The sequence below is a fragment of the Phaseolus vulgaris genome, chromosome 11 (genome assembly GCF_051622355.1).
Source record: "Phaseolus vulgaris cultivar YP4 chromosome 11, ASM5162235v1, whole genome shotgun sequence".
Taxonomy (NCBI): domain Eukaryota; kingdom Viridiplantae; phylum Streptophyta; class Magnoliopsida; order Fabales; family Fabaceae; genus Phaseolus; species Phaseolus vulgaris.
In genome coordinates, this window is record NC_143508.1 from 26,328,880 (window position 1) to 26,340,820 (window position 11,941).

Sequence of the window (11,941 nt, forward strand, 5' to 3'; positions counted from 1 at the left end):
ATAATGCAGATTTGGAATTTGTAGTAAAGAAACAAGAAGGATGACAAAGGATCAATATCAAATTCAGAAAATTATATGACACTAAAGCAAGAAACAATCAAAAGCAATAAAAGTACTACTAGAAGTGATGACAATTATGGAAAAACAAGACTAAGACAAAACTTGTATGGATTCAAAAAGGAAAATACTCAAACATATGATAGGCACAAAAATTAAAACAGCAAGCAATACTCAAATAAGCCTAAAACAGAACCTTAAATTGCAAGAAATTAAAAGAGCTCTTGAAATAAAGTGCTACACAACTCAACGATTAAACAAGAACACACCTAAACTCTTGATACCACATGATGTGATTCCAATAGCAAAGAAGAGAATGATTCTTGACATTCTTAGGAATCAACTTGAGTTGGAGAATTGTTAGGCACTTTTTCTTAGAATTGGATCAATGCTCTAAGTCAAGAACTCACCAAAACTAGCACCAAATCTGATGAGAATCAAATAAAGGAGGCTTTTATTAAGGGAGGAAGAGGACATCCACCCTCACATTTGAAGTTCTTCCTTCTAGTCTGCTCAAAATTAAAAGAAGACATAAAATAAAGTAAGGATCAAGCCTAAAGCCAAAGAAGTCTACAAGCCGTCAAAGAATGGGCTTCAAATAAATATCTCTCTTTATAGTTTCTTTTATAAAATGTAGAATGTTTAAATATATAGTTTTTAGGAAGGTGCTTAGAGGGAAACCTTAGATACCTCTTTTGTAAAAGCATCTTTAGGCATTAGTTTAGAATTTTCTAGAAGGTGACTCTTCATGCTTCACTTTAGGTGCTAGAAGTGTGTAGCATGCAAGGGACTTTTGGTTAGCTTGTTTTGTAAGATTCATGACCAGCCCTTGCTCCTATAAAAGGAGGGCTTAGGTCCTTCATAATGCAGATTTGGAATTTGTAGTAAAGAAACAAGAAGGATGACAAAGGATCAATATCAAATTCAGAAAATTCTATGACACTAAAGCAAGAAACAATCAAAAGCAATAAAAGTACTAATAGAAATGATGACAATTATAGAAAAACAAGACTAAGACAAAACTTGTATGGATTCAAAAAGGAAAATACTCAAACATATGATAGGCACAAAAATTAAAACAGCAAGCAATACTCAAATAAGCCTAAAACAGAACCTTAAATTGCAAGAAATTAAAAGAGCTCTTGAAATAAAGTGCTACACAAATCAACAATTAAACAAGAACACACCTAAACTCTTGATACCACATGATGTGATTGAGTGATTGAGTGAGTGAGATTTGATTTCTCCTCTTCCTAGTCTCATCTTGAGAGCCTTGGTTCCCTCAAGTGGCGGCAATTCACACTTATCTTGGAGCAATCACACTTCAAGTGGCGTGTTCATCAACCAAGTTCTTCATCCACATAAGTTTCCTCTCTTCTCCATTTAGTTCTTCCATTTCCATGTCCATATGAACTCTAAAACAAGTGTAGTTTCTTTTATTCGGTTCATCTTCCTTTTCTTGCACTTTGGTTCGGTTCTTTTCAATTTCTTACTGTTTTAATTCAGTTCAGTAGCTCCTTTTCATTTTTGTTCGGTTCAATTGCTTTCTTTAGAGTTTCAATCGGTTCATTTCCTTTCTTGTTCAATTTAATCGGTTCAATTGGCAAGAAATGGGTCTTCCATGTGAGTTTGGTGTTTGGTGCAAGTTTTAGTGAGTTCTTGAAACATAGAACATTGATCCATTTCTATTAAAAGTGCCTATTCATTCTCCAACTCAAGTTGATTCCATAAAATGTCAAAGAATCATCTATATCTTGCTATTGGAATCATATCTTGCTATTTATTTGAAGCCCATTCTTTGACGGCTTGTAGACTTCTTTGGCTTTAGGCTTGATCCTTACTTTATTTTATGTCTTCTTTTAATTTTGAGAAGACTAGAAGGAAGAACTTCAAATGTGAGGGTGGATGTCCTCTTCCTCCCTTAATAAAAGCCTCCTTTATTTGATTCTCATCAAAATCCAAACTCATATGGAAGTTCCTCATATTGTCAAATTGAACCAATAAAAAAAGGTAAAAATCAAAAGCACCGAATAGAATTGAACAAGAACTAAAATGAACCGAACAAAATGAATTAAAAGGCAAGTGAACTGAAAAGGAGTGCTGGAAACAGAAATGCACCGAACCAAAAACAGAAAAGAAGAAGAACAGCTGCTGGAAACATAAAACAACCGAACCAAAACTCAAGAACACAAGCTAAACTTGAACAATTGAAAGAGAAGGAAGGAAGGAGAAAAGAATGCTCATGAAGATGGATGTAAGGTTGGATGATCACGCCACTAGAAGGATGGTTGCTCCTAGATGAGTGTACTGCCGCCACTTGAGGACACCATGGATCCTTCAAGATAAGACTAGAGAAGAAGGCTCAAAAGCTCTCCAATGCTCTCTCAAAAATTGAGTATAGTTTCTTTTCTCTAAATTCCAATCTGAAAAATACAAAAGGAGCACCTCTATTTATAGCCTAAGGTGCTGAAAAATAGGTGGGAAATTTCAAATAAACTCATTTGAAATTCCCACCAAAAACAAGTCACATGGGAGGTGTGACCTTTTTCTACTATGACACCTCCTAAAAACTACACCTACACCACTCTCCTAAGTCACATGGACAATGTGACTTTATTTTACATTTTCACACTCCTTTATTTAATAACCACACCTCCTAAAACTATACAAGAGTATTTCAAAGCTTGGCCTTGCCCCTCATGGGATGGGCTTGGGCTCTTTGGGCTTTGGCCTTCTTGGGTTTGGGTTTGGGCTTTGGGCTTGGGCCTCATCTTTATTTTATGTCTTCTTTTAATTTTGAGAAGACTAAAAGGAAGAACTTCAAATGTGAAGGTGGATGTCCTCTTCCTCCATTAATAAAAGCCTCCTTTATTTGATTCTCATCACTACCCCTCAGTCCACAACCAAGGAAACGCCATTCAACTTGGTATATTGTTCGGACGCTATGATCCCAGTTGAAATCCAGGAAAACTCACCACGTTTCCAGAACTTCGTGGTCGAGGAGTCGAATGAGGAAAGAAAGGTGAACTTGGACCTACTGGATGAAGTGAGGGAGGAAGCAAGGACTAAAGTTGAAGCCTTGAAAAGGAAGGTGGAGTACAAGTACAGCTCTAAGCTGAGACTTTGGCAGTTCCAGGTCGTTGACCTGGTAATGAGTAAGGCCCACTCGTACCAGTTAGAAAATAAGCTATCTCCCAAGTGGACCGGTCCTTTCAGAGTAACGGAGGCCCTTGGGAATGGAGCATACAGGCTCGAGACATTTGAAGGCGGCGCGATCCCTCGCACTTGGAACGCGACCAACCTGAAGTTTTATTTTAGTTAATCTTGCATTTGTGCATGTTTAAGGGGACACTCTTTTTCCCTTAAGATGGTTTTTTAATGAGGTCACCCGAATAAAATTTATTCAGTTAAATGTGCATTGCAATTAAACGAACCTCTCTCTTGTAGTGATAAGCCAAGAGTAGAACTAGTATGGTCCCCCAAGTGAACCTCCCTCTTGCGTAAGTTCACCAAGCCCGACAATAGTATGGTTCGCTGAAATAAAGGAACCTCTTCCCTTGAAGTGATACACAGAGAAACAGAGGTAGTTTAGTCTTCCCAATAAGCCCCTCTCGTGTAAGTTCACCAAGGCGAAGAATAGTATGGTTTGCTAAACTAAAAGAACCTTTTTCCTTGAAGTGATATGCACAAAGCAGAGGTAGTTTGGTCTTCCCAATAAGCCCCTCTCGTGTAAGTTCACCAAGGAAAAGAGAAGAATGGTTCGTCTTCCTATCGGTTGACTCGCTCCACCGGTTGACTCTAACAACTGCTACCGCACTTCGGTCTTGCCTAAGAAAAGCGCCTTCTTGATCAAGAAACCTCTCACCTACAAAAGACAAAGGGGTGCCCTATCGGCCGTTTGCACTCCGACGCTTAAGTTAGTATTAGGGCAAAGAAAAACTAAGTGTGTATATTAGCTTCAGTCTTAGAAACTGCATACCTTACTAGGGTTCTTAGCACCCTTTATATAGGCTGAAACTAGAGTTTACCTTTGTGCTCTTACCCTTGACTAAGGTTCCTTCGAGAATGCCCTTGCGCCGCTATTCATAGAATATTAACGTATCTGGCGCACGAACTTCCCTTAACTGGAGTGCAACGAATGATAGAGTGGCCGCTTGGGTACCAACTTGTGCACCTATTCTCTAACGCCATCTGCTTCGTGGGTGCCCTAAGTATTCACGTGCCATGCATGCAGCTTCCTTGGAAACCCTAACCTTAATGGGCCTTATCGCCCCCTAGGATTATCCACACGTGTTGCGCCTTCATGCGTCATACACACCACGTGCATGGATCCCTCGTGACTTAGGCTTCCCACACACCTCTTGTCTTTAACTGTTATCTTAACAAAACTCTAGGGCCCACCTTATGTGGTCCTCTACAACGTCCTGACGACCGATGTCCGGTCATTTTCCCCTACTAGTGGGGTTCGATCTTGATCTCCAACATCGGGGTTTAGGATGCAAATATCAAAGACTTCCATTACCAAGTGTGGGTACACGATGTCTGAGGTCGGTCTCTGGGTCGATGATCGAGGACTAGTCGAGACAGTTCGAATACCAAAAACTCACTCCTTGACTCTTGTAGCAAGGTCGAGTTTAACTATCCTTTGATTTTATACAACGAGGGTGAAATCGTGAAAATACCGTTCACTTAGGTTAGAAACATCCGAGGTCGAAGAGCATACAAAATCAGAGGCGCTGTATGGAGAAAGGCAACAGTTAAACAAAAGATAAATACTTATACAGGTACACATGCAAGAAAGTTTGTTCGTCAACAAAAACAAAATTATAAAATGGAGTCATCATCGTGGCACAATTTGCCCGTCAATGACGCATTTGGACTCACAAAAGGGGTTAAGATCCACCTCAGGGTGCGCACAGGCAAACTGAGCAATGGCATCTTGGAACCCCTCACCATAAGCGTCAGCAACATCGTTCGTGAGCTCCACCTCTACCTTTTTGAAGGACTTGATTGTCCTAGCCAGGGACTCGGTTTTCTCAGCCAATTCACCCTCAACCTGCCCCAAAAGGATGTCGCGTTGTGTGGTACTCTCCTCCAGATTGGCCACTTTTCCCTTCAGTTCGGCCACCAAATCCTCGAGCTCGACTGCACAGGTACGGAAAGGCAAGATTTTCGTTTCTAGTTCAACTGCCTCTCGGCCCTTAACATGAAGGGCCTTTTTGTCATCCTTCTCAGATTGGCGAAGGCATGCCAGCTCCAAGTACATAGCGGTTTCGCAATTGGTAAAGGCTTTGGTCTGGGCTATCAGTTCCTCCTCAAGCTTAGCCACCGTAACCTTGAGATCCTTGGCCTCTTTGGTCCTGTTAAGCGCAAGGTTGGAGGCAATCAAAAGGTCCCCAAGGACATCGACCACGCGACCCCGAAGGAGATTGCCACTTGAGCCCTCCACCACCTCTTAACCTTGGAAACGGTTGAATATTTGTTGGAGCAGCAAAGGAAGTGGTGAAGTGGAGGTCATCTCTTGGCCCTCGGGGGCACTCTCCCCTCCACCCTCGGGCACGGCAAGGGGAAGTGTGCATCGAGGAGAGTGGGGTCCCTCTAATTACTCCTAATTTTAAAGAAGTTCTTCTTGAACCCCTTATATGATTGTTGGAAGAGCGTTAAGAGCACCCGCCTCGCCACCCCATTGAAGCTGACCCACAATTTCTTCCCAGGGTCCTTAACTTCGAAGAAGAAAAGAAAGGTTTCTACCGACGGTGTAAGGCCAAGGCTGTAGCAGAGGATGGGGAATGCCCAACTTTTGGGATGTAGTTGGGCAGGGGCTACGTTCACCTCGGTCAGAAGTGTGCGTTTGAAGGGAGTAAGGGGTAAACGAAGCCCCAGTCTTCGGAAGATGGTGGAATAGATAAAGTAGAAGGGGTCGTCAGGGTCAGAAGCTTCATCAGAGGACACTGACTCACCCATGCGACAAGCCACTACCCGCACGAACTTATCATGGTCTTTTCCAAAAATGCGCGAGGGGTGGCAGGTTTGTTTCTTCCTATAAGTCGCTATGCTCCCAAGGGTCATGAAAGTGGATGTTTCCTCTAAGAGGTCCACCGGCGCCCAGCGATATAGGGACTTATAGAATGAGGCAGAGGGAGGAGGAACCGGGGAAGTGGTTGGAATTGGGGATGAAGTCGAAGTGGAATTGGAGTCTGAAGGAGAAGCCTGGTCGAGAACTCGTTTGGCTTGTTTGGTTATCTTGGATGAGAAAGATGAAAAGAAGAAGAAAAAGAGAAACTTTAGAAAGTCGAAAGTGGCTTAACTCGACAGAATCGGAGAAACCCAGAAAACAGAGACTCGAAGCATGAACAGTAGAAATGAATGTGCGGAGAGATACAAAAACATAAACAGTCCCAGGCAGATATGAGCATGTTGCAAACAGCGAAATCATAAATGGCGGAATGACCGGGAAATAAAAATCATACATTCCGGATGAAGAGGTTCGAGGGTTTGAAGTTTTGGAAGAGAGAGAAAAGAGCGTTCTTTCGCAAATGCCAAGTGAAGATTCGCGTAATCAAAGGTGATGAAACAATGGTAAGAGGGTAAGGGTTAAAGTGTTTAAACAGTACACGAAGAAGTTCAAGCGCCAACAAGGCTCAGCCATTGATCTCGACATGTGTACATTCACCAACAAAGAAATGATGAGATGTCACTTCGGTGCACTATTCACACATGTTACCTAGTGCCACATAGGTCGTCCAGTGCGACCACATAGTCTCTTCACTGAAACAAGTTACAACTCGAGACTGAGGGAATTGTGTCCCAACCAGTCCTCGCTCATTGACCCAGAGACTGACCTCAGACATCGTGCATCGGCGTTTGGTAATGGAAGGGGGCCACGTGAGGTGGGCCCCAGACTCAACTACCAGAGAATTCGTTAGTCTTTGATATTTGCATCCTAAACCCCGATGTTGGAGATCGAGATCAAACCCCAGTAGGAGGGGAAGAAGATCGAAGATCGATCGTCAGGACGTTGTAGAGGGCCAAAAAAGGTGGGCCCTGGAATTTTGTTAAGATAACAGTTAAAGACAAGAGGTATGTGGGAAACCTAAGTCACGAGGGATCCATGCATGTGGTGTGTATGACGCATGAAGGCGCAGCACGTGTGGATAATCCTAGGGGTCGTTAAGGGCCATTAGGGTTAGGGTTTCCAAGGAAGTTGAATGCATGGCACGTGAATACTTAGGGCACCCATGAAGCAGATGGCGCTAGAGAATAGGTGCACAAGTTGGTACCCAAGCGGCCACTCTGTCATTCGTTCCACTCCAGTTAAGGGAAGTTCGTGCGCCAGATACGCTAAGATTCTATGAATAGCGGCGCAAGGCATTCTCGAAGGAACCCTAATCAAGGGTAACAACACAAAGGTAAACCCTAGTTTCAGCCCATATAAAGGGTGCTAAGAACCCTAGTAAGGTATGCAGTTTCTAAGACTAAAGCTAATATACACACTTGGTGTTTCTTTGCCCTAATACTGACTTGAGCGTCAGAGTGCAAACGGCCGCTAGGGCGTCCCTTTGTCTTTTGTAGGTGAGAGGTTTCTGGATCAAGAAGGCATTTTTCTCAGGCAAGACCGAAGGGCGGTAGCAGTTGTTAGAGTCAACCGGCGGAGCGAGTCAACCGACAGGAACAAAAATCATAGTTAACAAACAAGTCCTCATAAACTTTGCAATATGAAAGTATAAAGACGAGGTTTTATGTGATGTTGTGCCCATGGGAGCAACACATCTTCTTTTAGGAGGGCCTTGGCAATATGATAAACATGTTTTACATGATGGCCTATCCAATGCAATGTCTTTTTCTTTCCAAGGGCACAAGGTAACTTTAAAACCCCTCTCTCCCCAAGAGGTTCTTGAGGACCAAATAAAAATGAAAACTAAAAGAGAAAATGAAAAAGCAAATGAAGTACATGATAAACCGAGTCATAATACCTTCTCAACTAAATCATGTTTGTTGACTCGTGCTACGCCTACAAGGTATTCTTCTTCTTTGTCTGTTTCATTACCCAAGGTTCCTACTTCCACAAAATATTGGATAATGAATGTTAAGGATGATTTTTTCATATCTCCTATTTTACCAAATAATATCATTCCTAAACAATCTTTTCCAACATGGTCTGCGTATAGAACATCTTTTTTCTGAACTCCCAACATTTCAAAGTGCTAAGTCCAGTTTGCCTATTTCTTCTTCTATTCTCTTATCTAATTGCAATATGACTTTGTATTATGCAGGAGTACTTAATTCGTGGACGAATTCTCTCCAACTTGGGGAGTATGATGAGAATCAAATAGATGTTATTAATAGAAGGAATGGACAAGGGCCAAAACATCTAAAGTTCTTCTTATTAGTCTTTTCAAAAGATGAGGCCCAAGCCCAAGAAGCCCAAGCCCAAAAAGGCCAAGCCAAGAAGCCCAAGCCCAACCATTAGGAGTAAGGCTAGAGCATTGGGTGAAGAACATCATTTGATGAATCTTGTAATTTCTATTGTATAGTTTAGTAGGTGTGAATATTAAATAAAAAGTATGAATAGTTAGGGGGTGTATACGCATTTTAGGAGGTGCTGAAAATAGGAAATGGATCAAACTTACTTCATGACTAGGTGGCGCCAATTTGCATTTGAATTTAGAGGGAACTTTGAGTTTCATTTGTGTTTCATTTCAGCCCTCTTCTATTATAAATAGAGAGGTTGGGCTCTTGTAAATTCAGATTTGGATAATTGATATAGAGAAACTCTACTAATTTTGAGAAAGCATTTTTGTGAGATTTTGATCTCCTTACCATAGTCCCATCTTGTGAGCTTTTGGAGAGCTTCAAGTGGCGGCTTTATTCACTCATCTTGGAACTTTATCACCAAGTGGCGTGATCATTCTCTAATTCCATTCCGGCCTGACTTCAACCATCTAAGTCACTTTCCTTTCATCTTTTTGCTGTTTTCATTCGTGATCTAGAGTTTCTCAAGTGTTCTTCATCTTTTTCACCGATTATTGTGTGTTCTATGTGTTGTCTTAAGATTCTGTTCGGTTCATTTGGTTCCTTGGGTGATTTCAATCGGTGCAATTTGTTCTTTATTCAATTATGTCCAGTTTGATATATTACATGTAGCAATTGTGTTTCTATTTGTGTTCTTGATTTGTTCTTGCTTTCCTTTCAATTCTACCAAGTGTTTGTGATAAGGACCTGGCACTCATTATTCATTGAGTTTGGCTTCTCTCTTGGATGGCATTATCCTCCATTGAGATGACCTTAAGCCTCCGTAATTGTTGTGTATCTTGTTTAGTGTCTATCCAACTCATATCAACCCGAGTCTGCAGGGGGGGATAGGGGGCAGCAGTCTAGGTTGCTGACCTGGTGATGCGAGAAGCCCACCCGTACCAGTTAGAAAACAAGTTGTCTCCCAAGTGGACTGGTCCCTTCCGTGTGATAGAGGCCCTTGGGAATGGAGCATACAGGCTCGAGACTCTAGAAGGTGGAGCAATCCTTCGTACGTGGAATGCAACGAACCTTAAATTTTATTTCAGTTGAGATTATTGCATTGTACACAATTTTAGGGGACACTCTTTTTCCCTTATAAGGGTCTATTAATGAGGTCACCCAATAAAAATTTCAGTTATTCAGTTAAAGAGAAATATTTTGTACATTGTAGTTAATGAACCTCTCTGTTGGGTTAGAAACCTCAAAATTGGGAATAGTATGGTTCTTCATGAGCCTCCCTCTTGAGTAAGAACACCGAGGTCGAGACAGTAAGGTTCTCAGTTAAAATCCTCCCCTACCTTTGTACAGTTAAAGTGAGGTCAGCGAAACGAACCTCTCCCTTGGTTTGATACGCCAAGACTGTGAATAGTATGGTTCTTAGTGAGCCCCCCTCTTGTGTGAGTTCACCAAGGCTGAGAACAATACGGTTCAACAGTTAAAATCCTCCCCTATCTTTGTACATTTAGGGCGAGGTGAGTAAAACGAACCTCTCCTTTGGTTTGATACGACAAGATTGGGAATAGTATGGTTTTTCGTGAGCCTCCCTCTTGTGTGAGTTCGCCAAAGCGAAAGAACAATATGGTTCAACAGTTAAAATCCTCCCCTATCTTTGGACAGTTAGGGTTAGGTCAGTAAAACAAACCTCTCCTTTGGTTTGATACGCCAAGATTAGGAATAGTATGGTTCTTCGTGAGCCTCCTTCTTGTGTGAGTTTGCCAAAGCTGAAGAACAGTATGATTCAACAGTTAAAATCCTCCCCCACCTTCGTACAGTTAGGATGAGGTCAGTAAAACGAACCGCTCCCTTGGATTAGAAACACCAGGACTGGGAGTAGCATGGTTCTTAGTGAGCCTCCCTCTTGTGTGGGAACGCCAAGGTCGAGAACAAAACAGTTTCTAGTTATGTAAGGCCCTTACACGACCAAGGTAAGGTCAGAAAGAAGGACCTTTTCCTTGTATTGTAAGGCAAGGCTAGTATGTGTTCTAGTTACATGTCTCCCTTACCTCTTGATCCTGCCGACAACTCGAACGTGGAGGAATCGCTTTGTAGCACTCTCTGCCCATCTACGCGACTGCGTTCTCTGCAAAATCACCCTCAGAACCTTCTCTTGAATCTCCAAACGTGACCTGCAAAACACACAGACGGCGCCTCTGGCGGCCGTTTGCACTCCGACGATCAAGTTAGACCACAGAACCACCAAATGAGAAAAATAGTAGTGTGTGTGAAAAACTCTTGCTCTCTATCTTTCGTCTCCCCCTCAATCTCTCCCTGATTCTCTTTTATGTCTCTCTCTCTGCTTATGGGCCTAACGAATTCTGTTATGCTTTTCTGGCATGTGTCAGAACCCTGTTATGCTTTTCTGAGACAATGTACCTCCAGAATCAGTAGAGTGTGGGTGTCTGTGCGTGTCCGCGCGTCTCTGCGCTTGGCTGCGCTTGTCTGTACCTTTAGCGGTACGGAGTGCACCTTTATCTGGACCGCACCCCTCTCAGATGATGACACGTGGAGGCATGCGACTCACATCTACCCACACACGTGTCACTTACTGGAAGGGCTCTAGCGCTTCTCTTTGTGTGCTAAGTTATTCCCTTGCGGAGTAACTTAGCATATTTCTTTCATCTGGGAAAATCGCATACTCTCAGGAGAACGCCAGGTGTGGCCGGTCTAGGCACACTCACCAAGCGTTGCTCTCTGCATAGACGGCTTACCCGTCACGCACGTGATGGGTTGAGGGAGTCACCAATCACTGATCGGTTTACTAGCTCTCTCAGGCCACTCTCGTGCGCGATTCCCTGAGATGTGCTCATGCGAGGTCCATGTGTAACGCTCTCGCTGGGAACCTCAGTCCCAGTTTAACTGCGTGTAACACGAGACCCCAATGACAATGCACCCGATGACTGATCAGTGCTCTATTTGCTTCTCGCGTTCTGCCCCCAGGCGTTAGTCTGGGAACTGGTCTGTTGGTGGCCACTTGGCTACTGACCACCGATCACCGTTCTGGGTGATCTGTCCCCTGACCTTTCTGCCGCTGTCGGTGGTCACTTGATTGCTGACCCCCGATCATCGCTCTTAGCGATCGCCTCCCTGATCTATCTGTCACCAGGTCCGCGTGTCACCTCGCGAGCGGTCCACGTGGTTCTCTGCTGCTGACGTCATCGACTACCGATGACCGATCGGATCACCTCTATATGGAAAGGTTGTCTCCCTTACCTCCCTTGTCTTGTAAGGCAAAGTCGAGAACAGTATGGTTCCCAGTCAAAGGTCTCCCTTGTCTTGTAGGGCAAGGTTGAGAGCAGCCTGATACCTAATTAAAGATCTCCCCTGACCTTATGGGTCAAGGTTGAAAGCGGTATCTCCCTTACCTTCGTTT